Source organism: Bubalus kerabau, chromosome 14 (assembly GCF_029407905.1).
Source record: "Bubalus kerabau isolate K-KA32 ecotype Philippines breed swamp buffalo chromosome 14, PCC_UOA_SB_1v2, whole genome shotgun sequence".
In the NCBI taxonomy this organism is placed as follows: domain Eukaryota; kingdom Metazoa; phylum Chordata; class Mammalia; order Artiodactyla; family Bovidae; genus Bubalus; species Bubalus kerabau.
The window spans coordinates 10,977,375-10,994,559 of NC_073637.1; the positions used below are offsets into that span (position 1 = coordinate 10,977,375).

Consider the following 17,185-nt stretch of genomic DNA (forward strand, 5'->3'; position numbering starts at 1 on the left):
TCCCTGCTCACTCTGCGCAGTCTCCCCTGACCCCACCCTGCCCTTGATGTGGCAGAAGAATACAGGCTGTGCCGTCATAGAGATGCACATCCAAATCCTTGTCTGTCTGTAACTGAGTCACGTAGGAGTCTCATATCCTCATCTGGAGAATCAGGACAGCGGGCTTATGGTGAAAACTAAGATAAATAATTGTCACGTACAAAGTACTTGGCCTTTATATAAACTGGTGAATATGAAGTCTCTTCCTTGCCTCATCCACCAAGAGTGTCCCATACAGTGACTACACAAGGGTTTCAGTTCTCATCTCAGGAGGATTGAACCAGAGAAGCAGAACCAGTAGGAGATATCTATTGAGAGATTTATTGCTCGGAGTTTATTAAGTGAGTGTGGGGGCTGGCAGGAGTTGTCAGGATGGGCAGGCTGGAACTCGCTGCACTGGTGGGATTTCCTCTTTATTAGGGACGTCTTGCCTCTGCCTGTAAGGCATTCTAGCTGGCAGGATCAGACCCTCAGGTCACCTATAGAATGCGTGCATTTGTGCTCAGCTGTTTCCGACTCTTTGTGGCTCCATGGACTATAACCTGCCAGGCTCCTCTGTCCATGGGATGTTCCAGGCAAGAATACTGGAGTGGGTTTCCATTTTCTATTCCGAATTATCTAGAATAAGCTCCTCTATTTATAATCAACTGATTAGGGATGTTAATCACATCTATAAAATACCATCAAGGAAGCACTTTGTGTTTGATTGAATAACTGGAGACTATACCTGGCCAAGCTGACATTCACAAAACCACCCCGGTTCCTAGCCTGGGGGCAGGAGAGTCAGGGCATGGGGGAACTTTCTCAAATGACAGAGCTTTCGTGTTTCGAGCTTCTGATACATGACCTTTCTACCCATCCACGGCCACTGGTCTGCAGAGCACCCCCTTGTCCTGCTTTCCTCCTCCCTAAACGAAACTCCCGTGTCCAAGTCTTTCTATTTGCTGTGAATTTTGTGGAAGAGAAGGGGAAGTGGGGTGAGTCTGAGCCTTGCTGGCCAACTTGCAGGTGGACTGAGGGGTTCCTGGTGGTATTTGGCTGCAGGTTCTGGAAGGGAAGTGATTTCGCAGGTTTTGGAGAGAAGTGATTCAGGAACCAGGCCAGGAGGAGACGACAGTGTCCTGCTCACCCTCCCGCCCCAACCCCTCACGGCCATACCCTATGCTGAGGCCTTTGTAGCTGAAAACTAAGCTCCTGACATCCAGCTGAGGGATGTTCCCCGAGGTGTCCAAAAGTAAAAACGAGGCTCTGTCCTCTGCGGGAGGAGACAGACACGGGAATGGCTACCCCTGAGTGGTAAAGATGGGGTGCTTATGACCCCCAAGGTTTGGGTCTAGAAGCTTCCAGGAGAAAAGACAGCCCAAACTGAGTCCTGAAGGATTTATAGATATTGGCCAGTAGAAAAGCAATTATGATCATTTTTTTTCCCTTGAGGCTCTTAAAGGATGACATATGCACAGTTTGGGGTGCATCATTGGGGTTCTGCATAAGGTAGTGTTTCTGAGGCTTGGGAGGCAGGCAGGATTCACGCTTGCAGCCCCTGCCTGTGTGCTGTTTAAACACCCAACTGCTAATTAATGAACCCAAGCCGTGGCTGCTTGAATGTGCCAGACGTGGCATTTGGAGCAAGCTACTCCCCAGAGAGCAGGGATGGACTGCGGGTCTGTATGGAGAAGGTTCCGGCTGGAGTGGGCCTCGGTCCCACTATGGGCCTGGAGCACTCAGAGCAGCCAGCACCCTGGTCAGGACCCAGGAGCTCCCAGGACCCACGTGAGAGCCCCAGGTCATGGCTCTCTCTGAGATAGATCCTCTGGACATTTTATTGCTTTATTTTTTTCCTTTTTTTTTTACATTGGTTTGTATTGGACTTTCAATGTCGTGTTAGTTCAGGTGTGATTTAGTTATACAGATACATGTATCTGGGCTTCCCAGGTGGTAAAGAACCCGCCTGCCAATGCAGGAGACTCAAGAGACGTGGGTTTGATCCCTGGGTCAAGAAGATCCCTTGGAGGAGGGCATGGCAACCCACTCCAGTATTCCTGGCTGGAGAATCCCATGGATAGAAGAGCCCAGTGGGCTACAGTCTGTAGGGTCGCACACGACTGAAGTGACTTAGCACACACACATATGTGTATTAGTACCTACTCTTTTTCAGATTCTTTTCCCATGTAGGTTTATTTCAGAGAATAGAGTAGAGCTTCCTGGGCTGCACAGAGGTGCTTGTTTATCTGTTTTTTGTATAGTAGTGTGTACATGTCAATCTCAATCTCCTAATTTATCAGTCTTATTCCCCCCAGGCCACCCCCAACCTTTCCCCTTTGGTAACCATGTTTCTTTTCTGAGCTTGAGTCAGTTTCTGTTTTGTAAATAAGTTCATTTGTATCACTTTTTTTTTTTTTTTTTTTGCTATTTTCTTTTTTTTTATTTTATTTTTAAACTTTACATAATTGTATTAGTTTTGCCAAATATCAAAATGAATCCACCACAGGTATACATGTGTTCCCCATCCTGAACCCTCCTCCCTCCTCCCTCCCCATTCCATCCCTCTGGGTCATCCCAGTGCACCAGCCCCAAGCACCCAGTATTGTGCATCGAACCTGGACTGGCTGTATCACTTTTTTAGATTGCACGTGTAAGTGATGACATATGCTATTTGTCTTTCTCTGTCAGATTCACTTCACTGAGTATAATATTCTCTAGATCCATCCATGTTACTGCAAATGGCATTATTTCATTCTCTTTTTATAGCCGTGTAATATTCCATCGTATATTGGACTACTTATTTTATTTAAATTATTTTTTTTTTGTTAACAGTCTTTGTTTCTAATGCAGGTTTCAGTTCAGTTCAGTTCAGTTGCTCAGTCATGTCCGACTCTTTGCGACCCCATGAATCACAGCACGCCAGGCCTCCCTGTCCATCACCGACTCCCAGAGTTCACCCAGACTCACGTCCATCGAGTCAGTGATGCCATCCAGCCATCTCACCTTCTGTCGTCCCCTTCTCCTGCCCCCAATCCCTCCCAGCATCAGAGTCTTTTCCAATGAGTCAACTCTTCGCATGAGGTGGCCAAAGTACTGGAGTTTCAGCTTTAGCACCATTTAATGCAGGTTTAGGTTTACTGAAAAATTGAGCAGAGAATGCAGAGAGTTCCCACAGGTCCCAGGCCGCACACATTTTCTCCTATTTTTAACATCTTGCATTAGTTGATACATTTATTACAATTGATGAACTAGTAGTGATACATTGTCATTCACTAAAGAGTGAAAGTGAAAGTCACTCAGTCATATCTGACTCTTGGCGACCCCATGGACTATACAGTCCATGGAATTCTCCAGGCCAGAATACTGGAGTGGGTAGCCTTTCCCTTCTCCAGGGGATCTTCCCAACTCAGGGATTGAACCCGGGTCTCCCACATTGCAGGTGGATTCTTTACCAACTGAGCCACAAGGGAAGCCCAAGAATACTAGAGTGGGTAGCCTATCCCTTCTCCAGTGGATCTTCGTGACCCAGGAATGGAACCAGGGTCTCCTGCGTTACAAGCAGATTCTTTACCAACTGAGCTATGAGGGAAGCACTAAAGCCTGTGGTTTACGTCATGGTTCACGTGTGCTGTTGTATAGTCCTGTGGATTTTGCCAAATGCACTGTGATGTCCTGTATCCATCGTGACAGTGTCATACACAGTCGGTTCACTGTCCCCATCCGCCCCAGTCCCCTGTCCCCACCTGCCAGAAGTCAGATGGCGCTTGCATGAAAGAGGATGCCAGGCTTCTCCCTGAGCCCAGGACACCATTCATTAACAACCTCTCAGGTCATTGTGGGCTCTGCCTGGAGACCTGTAAAAGACCAGACCACATAATAACAGCCTTTGTTGTTTTTGTGAATTAAAATGTTCTGGTCATTGGTGTTCAGCTGTGGTTAATCTTGTTTAAGGAAGAATTACTAATAAGAGGATGCTGTCTAAGTGCTCACCAAGCAGAGCCGTTGTTTGCCCCCAGGCCGGATGCTGAGAGGGATGGTCCCCAGTCCTGCTGCCCTCCTCTGTCCTGGCCCCGGCCCTGACCTTCCTGTGCTAATTTTATGAAGCTGAGTTTAGGGTATCCAGTTCCCCTGTCCTCTGTATTGGTGTCAGAGGCCTGGGCATGCTCCACTCGGAGCCTCAGCCCTGCTGATGTGAAACTAACACATCATGACCTGCCTCTCCAGGTCGTGCTGAAAGATCACGGGAGACTGTGTAGGGAAGAGGGAGGGAAAGGGGCTAGAATTTACTGCTATCACGTCCAGGCACAGTGAGGCCCTGGATGTGAACACAGCAGCCAGAGCCCTGGAGAGCCTCGCTGGCCTGTTTCTCCAAGCCCTGCTGCTCGTGGACTGTCTCTCCCCACGTGCGTGACTGTGATTGATTTCCTGACGATCATGCTGCAGGAGGGCAGATCCTAGCAGGAGAGCACATCTGCTGCCTCCCTGAGTCCTCAGGCTTCCTCGGCAGCCAGAGTCAGGACTGGCGTGGCGCCGCCGCACAGGGACCCTCTGTGGCGTCACCAGGATGGTGCGGGGAGGGGGTGGCTCCTCGCCCGTGCAGCCTCTGCCACGTGCAGCCATCCTGGGAGAGCCTGTTGTTCCTAGTTGATCAGGTGTCTCTTTTATCTGGGTTATGACACAGGCTGTGTCCTTGAACACAAGGCCGTGTGAAAAGCCAGACTCTGTACCTGGAAATCAGACCTGGATTACACACGAGCCATGAACCTGGCCCTGAGCCGTGAAGCAAATGGGTAACATTGGAGGTGGAAGGGAGTGGAGCTGATTCTTAAATTCAACACCCTCATTTCACCGAGAAGGAGGCAGATTCCACAGAAGAGGCGCACAGTTGGCTGCCAAGTGCTAATAAAGGGCTGCTGTATTAATAAATGCATGGTTGAGTAGCGTTAATATGTTTGCCTCTTGCCCTGCACACAAATCCCCTTCACCTGACCGATTCCAACTCACTGTTTAGCTCTAAGTGCAGTTGCTTCTGGGAAGCCCTCCCTGACTGCCAGGTCTGGTTCTCCTGCTCTTCTTTAGCATGTATCTTCCCATGTTGTCTTAGCCTGTTTGCACGGTTGTCTCCTCCGCTAGATATGAGTGCCTGGAGGGCAGGGCCATGTCTTGTTCTGTCTCCAGCAGTGCCTGACTCGTAGCGTAGACAATAGACTGCTTGCCAAGGGAATGAATAAATGAGTGGACAAATGAATGATTGGGTGCTGTTGTTCAGTCGCCTGGGCGTGTCCGATTCTTTGTGACCCCGTGGACTGCAGCACGCCAGGCCTCCCTGTCCCTCACCGTCTCCTGGAGTTTGCGCAAGTTCACGTTCATTGTATCGGTGATGCCGTCCAGCCATCACATGATGATTGGGTAGTTGAAGCCAAATTTCAACTTGATGTTGGGCCTGAACAACAGAACCTCTTGAGGCTAGTATAATTTTTTTCAATGAACCCAGAGAGATGGAAGACGTGATTTGGTTGTGGATCCAGGATGACTTACTGAGGAGAAGTAGTAGGAACAATACAAAGAATGGGATCAAGTGCTAAATTGTACCGTAAAGTCCAGAGAAGGCGTGCTGCCTTCTGCTCTCTTCCTTGATGCTGCTGCTGAAATTGGGATATTCATTCATTTGTTCTTTAGCAAATATTTATGGAGTTCGTATCAGATACTAGGCTGGAAATTCAACACCAGGCAAGAGAGAATGTTCTGCCCTAATGGAGCTGGAATCCAGGGTGGGGCAATTGCTGGTTGAGTTAATATAATAAGTATTGAAAGGAAACAAGTAGAGTATTTAAGCCCTAGTCCCTAAGCTGGGCAGCTTTGTAGATATGACAGTCAGGAAGGGTTTTCTGAGGAGTTGATCTTGAGATCTTATACCAGGGAGTTAGTTATCCTTGTGTGTAGAAAGAGCAATAAATGCAAAGGTCCTGAGGCAGGAAGGACTTGGCCTATTAGAGAAACTTGTTAAAAGGCACTGGGTCTAGGGATTTCCCTGGTGGCCCCCTGCAATGCAGGGGACCCGAGTTCGATCCTTGGTCAGTGAACTAAGATCTCACATGCTGCAGAGCAACTAAGCCCGTGTGGCAGAACTACTGAAGTCATATGCCACAACTAGAGAGCCTGAGCACTGCATAGAAAAGATGCTGCTTGAGACAGCAAAGGTCCTGCATGCCACAATTAAGACCTGATGCAGTCAAATAAATACATAATTTTTTTTAAAGGCACTGGTTCTACAACCAGATGGGTAAGGGGAAGGGTGCCAGGGGATGAGGTTGGACAACCTGCAGACTATGCAGGAAGAGCCTTGGATTTTATTCTGAGTGGATCAGGAAGACATGCGGGGAGTTGGCCCGTTTTTCATTTCCTTTGGATTTCTCAACACTAAGGACTGTGGGAAGACAGGCGAAGAATGGGTTGCAGAGGGACAAAGATTGAAGCTGAGGTACCACTTCACAGTTCCAGATGAGATGTGATGGGCTTGGACGGGGCGTCATGTTCGTGGTCATATTTGATATTTATTGAGCAGATATTCTTTAGTGACTCGTGTCACGCTGCCAGGAACTTTATTCCATTGGTTCCATTACTGTTCCCAAGTCATGTTGAGACCTTGGGAACAGTAGGCTTAGAGAAATCACTTGCTCAAGGACACAGAGCTGGAAAATGCAGGAGCCAGGACTCTCTTCTCGGAAGCTGAGTTGCCAAGCCTGTGCTCTTTCTCGCCGCCCATATGGGATCCGGATGGGATGTGTTTGGAAGTGGGTTTGATGAAGCTTACTGCTGGGCTGGATGCGGGGAGGGGTGGGAGCATCTCCTTCAGCATCTGGGAGACAGGGAAGTCTAAAGGAAGACCAGGATTCCTCTCTGGATTTTTTGTTTTGTCATCTCAGCTCAGACCCTTGTTCCTTCTCCCTGGGCCTTTGAACTTGTCTCCTGCCCCATCTGCTGCCTCTGCAGCCCCTCGCACTTGCTCATCCCACTGTCCAGACACTGATGTTGCCTGTCTCCCTTCTGCCTAAGGCCTGTGTCGTGCCTTTCCTTAGTGCTTCCATCAGCTACTCCATCACCCAACGTGAGTACCATGCCAGCAGGGTCCTAAAATGGTATTTCTTACTCTTCCTCTTTGCAGCCACAAACCATGTGATGCTCTTTTTTGTTACATAAGCAAATCCTTGTTGCTTATCGATTTTATTTTTTGGCCTTGCCACAAGGCATGTGGGATCCCAGTTCCTTGAGTAGGAAATTCCCCCTGAATTGGAAGCACAGAGTCTTAAGCACCGGACCACCAGGGAATGCCCATCATGTGATGCTCTTAACCAAAGTCTGTTTCCAGAGTCCATCCAGCTCGAGCACAGGACAGATGGTCAATGCAGGAGCTTGAACAGGTCAACCAAGACACTCCGCTCTCCTGCATCACCACCTTTGTACCTGTTGCTCGGAGCCAGAATACCCTTCCCTTGACCTCTCTGTTCATTGCTGACCCGCACAGCCTCTAAAGCCCGTCCTGCATTCCCGCTGCTCTGGGAGGCTTTCTCAGATGACCAGGACTAGGTGTTTATATCCTCCTCATTACAAGGTTACCAAGAGTAGAGACTGTTCCAGCATCAGTGGTTGTCTCCACTAGGAGACAGACTGATTGTCGTGTGGGAGAGAAGGAGTCTGCAACACCCCTTTCATCAGCCATCCTGAGCACGTGCAAAATCAAGAAGGAAGCAGAAAGGGCATCCTGAGAAGTCAGGGCTTGTCCCCTGCTCTCTGCTGACACATTGATGGATTGTGCTCACACTCCATGTAGGGCTTGCTGACTGTCATTGGAAATAAACTTGCCTTCAGCACAGTGATTACGTACCTGGTATGTGCCAGGTACTGTCCTAGGGACCGGGGATACAGCCATGAGCAAAGCTGATTAAAACCACCAGCCTCACAGAGCTCGGGTTTCAGTTAGGGTCGGGGGAGAAAAGCAAATAGTAAGTAAAGGAAACAGACGGGCTGGGTGGTCCTGTCACTAGGGAGGGAAACAAGCCGGGGCCAGGTGCAGGGATGGGATGTTGCTCTTGAGCTCTGGGTGACAATGAGGCCTTATCTGAAGGGCCTTGAAAGCAGAGCTTCTGGAAAGAAGGAGGGGCAGCAAGGAGAAGGACACGGAGCCCGTCGTGCTGATGGAGGAAAGGGCCTCTCATGTTCCCGGAGTGGCCAGGAGACCAGCATGGTCCAGGTGGTGATAGCACGAAGCAGGACATGCAGTCAGAGAGATAAGAGGATGCTGAGGTTGCCAGGACCTTGGAGGCCTGGACCTTCACTCTTGGGAATTCACGATGCTACTGAAGGGTTCTGAGGAGTGATATGAGCTGACTTTAGGTTTTAGTAGCATCTCTGGCTCCTAGGCTGAAAGGAGACTGTCCAAAGGAATGTTTCCATTTTACAGAAGAGAAAACTGAGACTCAGAGAGACAGTTTATCTAAAGTCCAGTAGTTGGTGAAGGGAGAGGCCCTGGGGACCTAGAGATGGATAGGGTCACCCTGTCTTGTCATGTCTTAGCATCTCTTGTGCACACAGATAGAGATGTCATAATGGCCCTGCAGGAGGTGCCCCTGAGGTTGTTCCATCTTTATGGATGCTTGCTATTTTGGGCAGTCTAAGGGGTTATGAAATCTTAGGATTGTTTTGGTCCCCTTTCTCTCCCTTTTGCTAGCTCTGTGGGCCTCAGATGTAAAATGGATCCTGAAAGCCAGGACAGCAAGAATGGCGTAAGAGAAAGTAGACACCAGGTATATTAGGAGAGTCATCTTCAAAGGGCCATCAGCTTATTGCTTTTCTGCTAATAGAATAGCTTCCTGTGATGGCTGCAAAATGTTCAAATGTACTGGGAAAAAATGACCAAAAAAAAAGTCTGAGGCTTAGGATGCTCTGCGGCACCCAGAGGTGAGAGCTATTTCTGTAACTCATTACAAGAGTTTTTACTGCAGCGTTGTTAATAAAACTTGCGAAGCAGGTTGATTCTACTGTGCATACAGAGACAAAGCCTATGAATAAACGAGTAAGTCTTCTATGCATGGTACACGATTGGTACTTGCTCCAGCACCTTTGTGAACCTCCCATTATTTGGACAGAGGTCTGGAGAAGCCTTCTGTCTTTTTCTTTGGAGGCCTTCTTGTTTTGTTGCTGATTTCTAAGATGGCTTGGCTCAAAGGGAACTTGAAGGTTTACGGCAGCACTGAACACATCTTCAGGTGTGTGCAGGCACGTGTGTGCAGGTGGTTTCACTCTGTGGTCAGAGGAGGTGTGAGCCAGAGTTCACTGTTGCAGCCCATCACTCACCATCTGGGGGATGTGGTCTGAGGTTCAGCTCCTTCCTTTTGGGGCTGATGCCAGCATCAGCTGGGGTTCTGAGAAAGCCCATTCAGCCCATCGGACACACTCTGTGGTTTGTTTGCTTCCTTCTTTCACTCCTGGCTCATCCTCCCAGCCTCTCTTTGTCCCTTTCTCCATTCTCTGTCCTGTCTCTCCCACCTCTGCATTTTTAGCATCATTCAGTCTCTTCCTGTATCCAACCGCTTAACCTGTACTATTTATACTGTTTGTATAAATAGAAAAATTAAAATAGCATTTTAATAGAGAAAAGGCTTATGCAAGTAACCTTTAGTAAAATGTTGAATTCTTGGGGGCACCCCAAATAAGATGCTGACATTTGAGATTTTTTTTTGTAGCAGAGGAAAGTATATATAGAACATTGAGGAAATGGAAATAATGGGCACATTATTTTAAAGAATGCTATTTTAAAAAATAAAAACCACTATAACTTGATTTCTTCCATTGTATTCAATTCTAATACATTTTCCAAAAATGCATAAAAATTCAAACATCAAGAAGCTACAAAATTGAGAGAGGCCATATTGGACCCAAAAAATGAAAATAAAAATGAACTGAAGAGACAAATAAAGGCAGAGACCTGAAGCTATTTGTTCTCATGTTTTGGTTCAGCAGAAACTGTCTGCAGAGAATAAAGACTGGATTCTGGACTTGTGTTCGATTTGAAGACAGAATGATTTCTCTCAAAACAGTGATTTTTCAAAACTGATGTGGAATCGATGTCACTCTAGAGTTTGATCCCCAGTGTTTGCCCCTGATTCCATCTGTTGCCCCCTGCTACTCCTGAGCACCCATTGATTGAATATTTACCGTAAGGCAGGCATTATGTCCTGGGCTTTTTAAGTGTTATCTAATTTACTTACTATACTGATCTATTTTACAAAGAGGAAACAGGAATTTTACTGTCTTGTTGGATATCTTATCCCAAAACTTGGGCTGGGCATGAGATCATAGTAGCTTAGACGGAGGATAGATAGAAGCAAATGCCTGGGAAGGTACATAAGTGATAGCGTCCAAGGACTTTGAACCCAAGTTAGTTGTGACAGCAAATACAGGGGGGAATGAAGCATGATGGCCATTGGTTCCAACCGTAACAGCAATGAGAGAGCTGCTGCTTCTTCCCAGGATCGGAGACTGGGCATCAAAAGCTTCCGGAGGAAAATTGGGAGTTTTGATTTGAACTTCTCAGAGATGCCATTGAAACAATCCAGGTGATGTCAGGTAGGTGCTGTGAGCCCTGCCCTCAGAGGAGGGAGCGAGCTGAGGACATGAACTTGGGAGCCATCCGCAAGTGGGAGCTCTGGATGTGGATGAGCTCACCCAGGTGAAACCACAGAGAAAGAGAAAGGCCTCAGACATGAGGGAGTAACACAATCGTTTAAAGGTTGAGTAGAGGAAAATAAGGGCTTCCCAGATGGCTCAGTGGTGCAGAATCTGCCTGCAATGCAGGAGACGCAAGAAACATGGGTTTGATCCCTGGGTCGGAAAGATCCGCAGGAGAGGGAAATGGCAACCCGATCCAGTATTCTTGCCTGGAAAATCCTCTGAACAGAAGAGCCTGGCAGGCTACAGTCTATGGGCTCACAAGAGTCAGACATGACTTAGTGGCTAAACAACAACAGCAAAGAGGAAAATAAGTCCACAGATTTAGGATCTCAGAAAGATGTAGGGAGAAAATTAGGATAGCTAAATGTCGTAAAAACTGGGAAGAAGAAAATGTTTTTGGAGACAGAGTGGTCAGTCTGTCAAATGCTACTGAGAAAGTCTGATGTGAAGGAAGAGATGTGTCTCTTGGACTAGGAGACATGGAAGAGACTTGTGACTTGAGTAGCTGGTTGAAGACTGAATGGTAATTACTATCCTCCACGAGACAGTCTCACCAAAGAGTCTTAACCTGGCTCTGATTGGAAGGAAGCCACCAGTCAAATCGAGAAGGTTCTGTGTGACAACGGGCCTGGCTCTTTAAGAATGTCAATAACATGAAAAACACTCCCCGAACCCAAGAAACTATTCTTGTTTAAAAGAGAATAAAGGAGCATATCCAAATTCAATCATGCACCTTGATTAGATCCTAGAGTTTAAAAAAAAATGACTTGAAATAGTTTTGAGACAATTAGAGAAATATTAATGTGGGTTTCATGTTAGATGATATTATGGAATTTTTGTTAATTTTCTTGGATGTGATAATGACATTGTGGTTATATATGAAAATCTCCTTGTTATTAAGAAATGCTGAAGAATTTAGAGGAGCAGTTATTATATTAGTGTCCTATTGCTCCTGTTAACAAATTACCACACATTTCATGACTTAAAGTAATACAAACTTATTAGCTTATCATTCTGAAAATTAGAAATCTGCAATGGGTCTCATGGAGCTAGAATCTAGATCCTATCAAGGATACCAGGCTAATCTCTCCATCTTACCGTCAAGTGATTAGCAATCTAATTCCATCTGCAATCGTAATTCCCCTTTGCCGTGTAACCTAAAATGTTCACAGGCTCTTAGAAGTAGATGAGGACCTCTTGGGGAGGCTGTTATTCTGCCCCCCACAGTCATGATGTTGCCAACATTTTCCAATGGATCATAATTTTTAAATTGTACAGAGAGCAAAAGTGACCAAAATGTTAACATTGGATAAATGTTCTAGGGAAGGGCACGTACATGTTTGATGTTTTCTTTCAACTTTTTTGTAAGTTTGAAAATTTTCAAGATAAAAAGTTAGAGGAAAAAAAAAAATGAATGGGCAGTGAAGATGGAAGGGATCCTGTGTAGACCAGTTGGTCGAGAATTTGGGCTGAAGTGGGGCTGCAAGTCCGGAGAGGTGGAGGAAGTGAAGGGATTGCTTTTGTTATGTGATTTGTTTATTTAGGGCTGCCCTGGGCTTCATTGCCTCGTGTGAGCTTTCTCTAGTTGAGAAGAGTGGGAGCTACTCCCTGGTTGTGGTGCGTGGGGCTCCTCATTCCAGTGGCTTCTCTTGTTGTGGAGCTGGGCCTGGGGTTCGTGGGCTCGGCAGTGTGGCCCCTGGGCTCTGGAGCGCAGCCTCAATAGTTCTGGCGCACGAGCTTAGTTGCTCCATGGCATATGGGATCTTCCTGGATCAGGGATCAAACCCATGTCTCCCGCACTGGCCGGCAGATCCTTTACTGCTGAGCCACCACAGAAGCCCCATATTCTAGAGACATTGTCTCAAAGTTTAAAAAATCACTACAACCACCCTATGGGAAAATTTAAGACTTCCTTCTCTAAAATGTAGACTTGGACTCCAAGACTCCTCTTTAAGCACCTTGCAAAGGACGAACATGCTAACATGAGAGACGCACCAGGACTGGAAGAGGTTTGCAAAAAAGTTTTCCAAGCTCTCAGAATGACGTTGGGTCTTTGTTGTTGTTGCTGTTCTGGCAAGATCGCTTCTGACAGCTTTGCACTCCCTCAGCCGGCTGAAGCCTCCAGGTCCCAGTGCTGCTGTGTGTGACCCCCAGGAGCCAGGAACCATGTGCGCCGCCAGGATTCTGACTCCTACAGCAAGCCTCGTCTCTTTGGAATTTTCCCAAGGTTTTTGGTACCCAGGCTTTTGCAGGAAGTAGGGCTGGACAAATCTGAGAGCAAACTTGAAAAGCCACAGGGAGAAATGTCTCCCTCTTGACAGTATGATACATGGAGTTACTGCCTTGCCAGGTTTCCATTTGACCATCTCTGTGGCTCTGAGGAGGTCAGGTTTTTTTTTTTTTTTTTCTTTCGGGTATAAGTGGCGTGCTTTTCTTCCCTGTAAATTCAACTTCTGTAAAGGTCGGTTCTGGGTTGCAGAGTCTCACTGCTCAGTGTAGGTAGCGGCTAGAGAATTGATTGTCATGGAAACTGAACCTGGAGACTGAAGGGTTTGTTATTGTCATCTGTAAAATGGGGCCAATCATGAAGATGAAATGAGACAACATGCGTAGCACAGGGAGCAGAGGACCTGGGTCAGAGACGGAGGTCACGACCACAGCCTGTGTCAAGGGTCTCTCACGCTATTTCATTTAATCCTCCCTACAATCCCAGGAATAGATACTAGAATTAGCTCCATTTAGCAGATAGAGAATGTGAAATTGCCCAGATTAGGTCATGTGCTGAAGTCCAAACAGATCATATTGGCAAATCTGGGGCTGGCCTCAGGTCTCTGACCGTGGCCTGGGGCTGGCATCTGTGAAACCAGCCTGCTACCTTAGGGCATCGCTGAATGTCAGTCCTTGTCTCACATGTCCCATGAGTATTCCTGGGCTCTGGTGAGATGTGTCCTTCCCCTAGGAGAGGCCACTGATGCCTTTGTTGGCTTTGAAGACCCTGAGTGTCAACCTCTGTAGGGATGGACCCAGTGCTGACCTGAAGGTTATTGGAAGCACTTGAGAGAACACTTGTGAGAGCCCCTGATGCATCACAGAAGTTCCAGAATCCTCGATGAGTTGGCAGTTTCCTCAGGATGAGATGCTGGATAAACCCGTTGTTGTTGTTATTTAGTCACTAAGTCTTGTCCAACTCTTTGCAACCCCATGGACTGTAGACTGCCAGGCTCCTCTGTCCAGGGGATTTCCTAGGCAAGAATCCTGGAGTGGCTTGCTATTTCTTTTTCCAGGGCATCTTCCCTAACCATGGATCACCCTAGGTTATTACTATGTGATGAAAAGCCTCTTCACTTTCCTGGGTTTGTTTTTATGTTTCTAAATTGTCTTGAATTAAGATGCTTGTGTGTCTGTATGTGTATGTGTATGTGTATGTGTATGTGTGTGTATTAGTCGCTCAGTTGTGTCCGACTTTTTGCAACCCCACGGACTGTAGCCCGGCAGGCTCCTCATTCCATGGAATTCTCCAGACAAGAATACTGTAATGGATTGCCATTCTCTTCTCCAGGGGATCTTCTGGGTCCAGGGATTGAACCCAGGTCTCCTGCATTGCAGGCAGATTTTTTACCACCTGAGCTCCCACCAGGAAGACCCTGAGCTAAGGTACTTGGGCAAGTTAAAAAAGATCTATCATCGGATACAAAAGATACATTGAATGGAGTAGGGGACCACCTTGATTTGAGCTGCATTATTTGAAACCAGATTTGAAGCTACATCTTTGCTACTGAGTTAGATCCCCTCCCCCTGCCCGGGGCGTCTCTCAGGCCTGGTGTGGGTGGGGAGTTACAGGAAAGTCAGTGGGGACCAGGAGGGGATGTTAACGGGGCCCCAGTCAGTGCCTCACACCCGTCCATGCGCTCTGAATGGGCGATGCTCGGGCTGACTGACTGAGTTCGGATTGGTTGCCGGGAAGCAGGCCCCGGTACCAGCAGCAGGAGATCAGTTCCCACATCCTGTGACTCTGGAGCTGGTCCTTGGTTGTGCTCTGCGCTGCGTCTCTGGGCAGAAGCACAGTTTGTCTTCCCGGAGCATCCAGGCAGCCTGGGCCAAGGTGCACTCCACCACATCTTAGCAACAGATGGAGTCCCTCCGTGGTGCTTGATGCTAGTTAAACAAGCAGATGATCCGATTTGGGGCCCTTTCTGACTTCGGGTTGTTTAATTAACAGGGGCCTCTCAGGCTGCACCAGTCCCTGGGTTGCTTCCGCCACCCCACAGTCATCACGCTTTCAAGGACCCCATCAAATCACGAGGAGGAGGCTGGACGGTTGTGGCCATGTTTTAAGTATTTAATGCATACTCTGGATCAGGCCATCAATTTACCTATATTAGCTCTTCTAATTTTGTAAAACGAGGATTCTTTGGTGATGGGGACTTGTACTATTTTTATCACTGTTTTCTGGGACAGGGAGAAACTGAGTCATATGCCCAAGGACTCCAGGGCTATACGTGGCTGTAAGTGGCAGGAATGGAAATTGGTTCCAGATCTGGCTCCCCCAAACCCATGACTCAACAGCGACCTTCCGCTGAAGCCTTTTCTGAGCCCCAGGGTCAAAGTCCACACTCTCTTGTTGGGGCTCCCCTGATTGGTGCCTGAATTTCCCATGGTGCCTGCCACCTTCTTCCAGGCCTGGCAGGGAAGGATGCTGTGCAGTGGCTGGCACAGGGAAGGCCCTCAGAGCACGCACACTTGTTTTCTTTCCTTTGGCAGGCAGTTCCTGAGTCAGGGTCAGGGTTTTTAACGCCCACAGCCTGGTGCCTGCCACGTGGTCCATATTTGCTGCATGCTTGTGGCTCCTTTAGGGTTTCCCAGGTGGCTCAGTGGTAAAGAATCCGCCTGCAAATGCAGGAGCTGCCAGAGACATGGGTTTGATCCTTGGGTCGGGAAGATTTCCTTAGAGAGAGTGATGGCAACCCACTCCAGTATTCTCGCCTGGGAAATCCCATGGAAAGAGGAGCCTGGTGGGCTGCAGTCCATGAGGTTGCAGAGTCGAGACACAACTGAACACTGAGGCTCCTTTGCCTGAACACGGACCTAAGTCTGTCTGGAGCTTGTATCACACTGGGCAGATCAAGGGGCACGGTGGGTACTTGGCACACCCTGGCAGGACAGATGAGTCAAAGAATATATACACCATGAGTGAGGAAGAGTTGCAGCCAGCATCCTCATCAGGACAGCATTTTTACAGAACGTCTAACAAGAATGAAGGCCTCAGTGGTGGAATGATCAAGAGCCTGGAAGACCTGGATTGCAGTCCCCACATTGGCACTTAAGCATGATGGCCTGGGAAAGTATCCCAGGGCCTCCTTTAACTTCTGTCCTTTGACCTCTAAATCGAGGATTACTGTCCTGACTTTAATAGGTGTTTCTGTGGCTAAGATGAAATGTTTGAAAGGAAGCCCAAGCGTGGTGCCTGACACAGGGTAGGCATTTGGTAAATTATTTAGGTCATTCCTGTTTTCAGCACGTGTTTACCGGACATCTGCTACGGGCCAGACATTGTTCTAGATCAGAGGTCAGCAAACCGTGGGCTGTAGGCCAGATCTGGCCCACAACATTCTGTTTTGGGTTTTTTACTGCCAGATTCTTTAATATCAGATGGTCTCAGTAAGGCTAAGTTCTTCCAGTTTATCCATGTTCTTTCCAAACTAAACATGATCCTAAAGCATCCAGTATCGAGGCTCTTTAAACATACTTGTTCTCAGCAAATGCCATGGTGTGAAACTGACCAGTTCCTGCACACAGGTCGGGTACGCCGTGCCTCTCTCGTTCTCTCAGTTTTACATTCTGTGGCAATTTGGCTCCCACATCATGAGCACACTGTCAGATTTAGGGACCTCATCTTTCATCCATGACAGCCTTAATGACACTCAAATCAATCACCACAAACCGTGCTTTTGTAAATAAAATTTTACTGGAACACAGTCATGCTCGTTTGCTTACATACCGTCTGTGGCAGCTTTTCAAGGCAGAGTTGAGTAATTGAAACAGAGACATCACGGCTTGTAAAACCTAAGATATTTCCTCACTGGTGGTGGTGGTGGTTTAGTCGCTAAGTTGTGTCCAACTCTTTTGCGACCCCATGGATTGTAGCCCACCAGGCTCCTCTGTCCTTGGGATTTCCCAGACAAGAATACTGGGAGTGGGTTGCCGTTCCCTTCTCCAGGGGATCTTCCTGACCCAGGGATCAAGCCCTCATCTCCTGCATTGCTGGTGGATTCTTTACTGCTCAGCCGCCAGGGAAGCCCATTTACTCTCTAGCCTTTTCCTATAAAGAAAAATTTGCTGACCTCTCTTCTGGATGTTTGGGATACAGTCACAAAGGATGACAAAGACGACACTCTGTGCTTCTTACATTTGCTAATGTCAGGGGTGAAAAGTT

The 17,185-nt window shown here is 47.5% G+C and overlaps 1 protein-coding gene and 1 long non-coding RNA gene across 3 annotated transcripts in view; both read left to right on the plus strand.

Moving 5' to 3' along the window:
• Positions 1-17,185, plus strand: part of KCNQ3 (potassium voltage-gated channel subfamily Q member 3) — a 291,277-nt gene that overhangs the window by 68,848 nt on the left and 205,244 nt on the right. The gene's annotated exons all lie outside the window — the stretch shown is intronic.
• LOC129626577 (uncharacterized) overlaps positions 1-17,185 on the plus strand; it is a 37,664-nt gene that overhangs the window by 4,844 nt on the left and 15,635 nt on the right. Inside the window, exon 1 of one of the 2 annotated variants that reach the window (XR_008702046.1) lies at positions 10,378-10,647. The exons of the other annotated variant lie outside the window; for it this stretch is intronic. This is a non-coding gene — a long non-coding RNA (uncharacterized LOC129626577). Of the gene's footprint in view, positions 1-10,377; positions 10,648-17,185 lie in introns of those variants that run through there. 2 annotated transcript variants of the gene reach the window in all.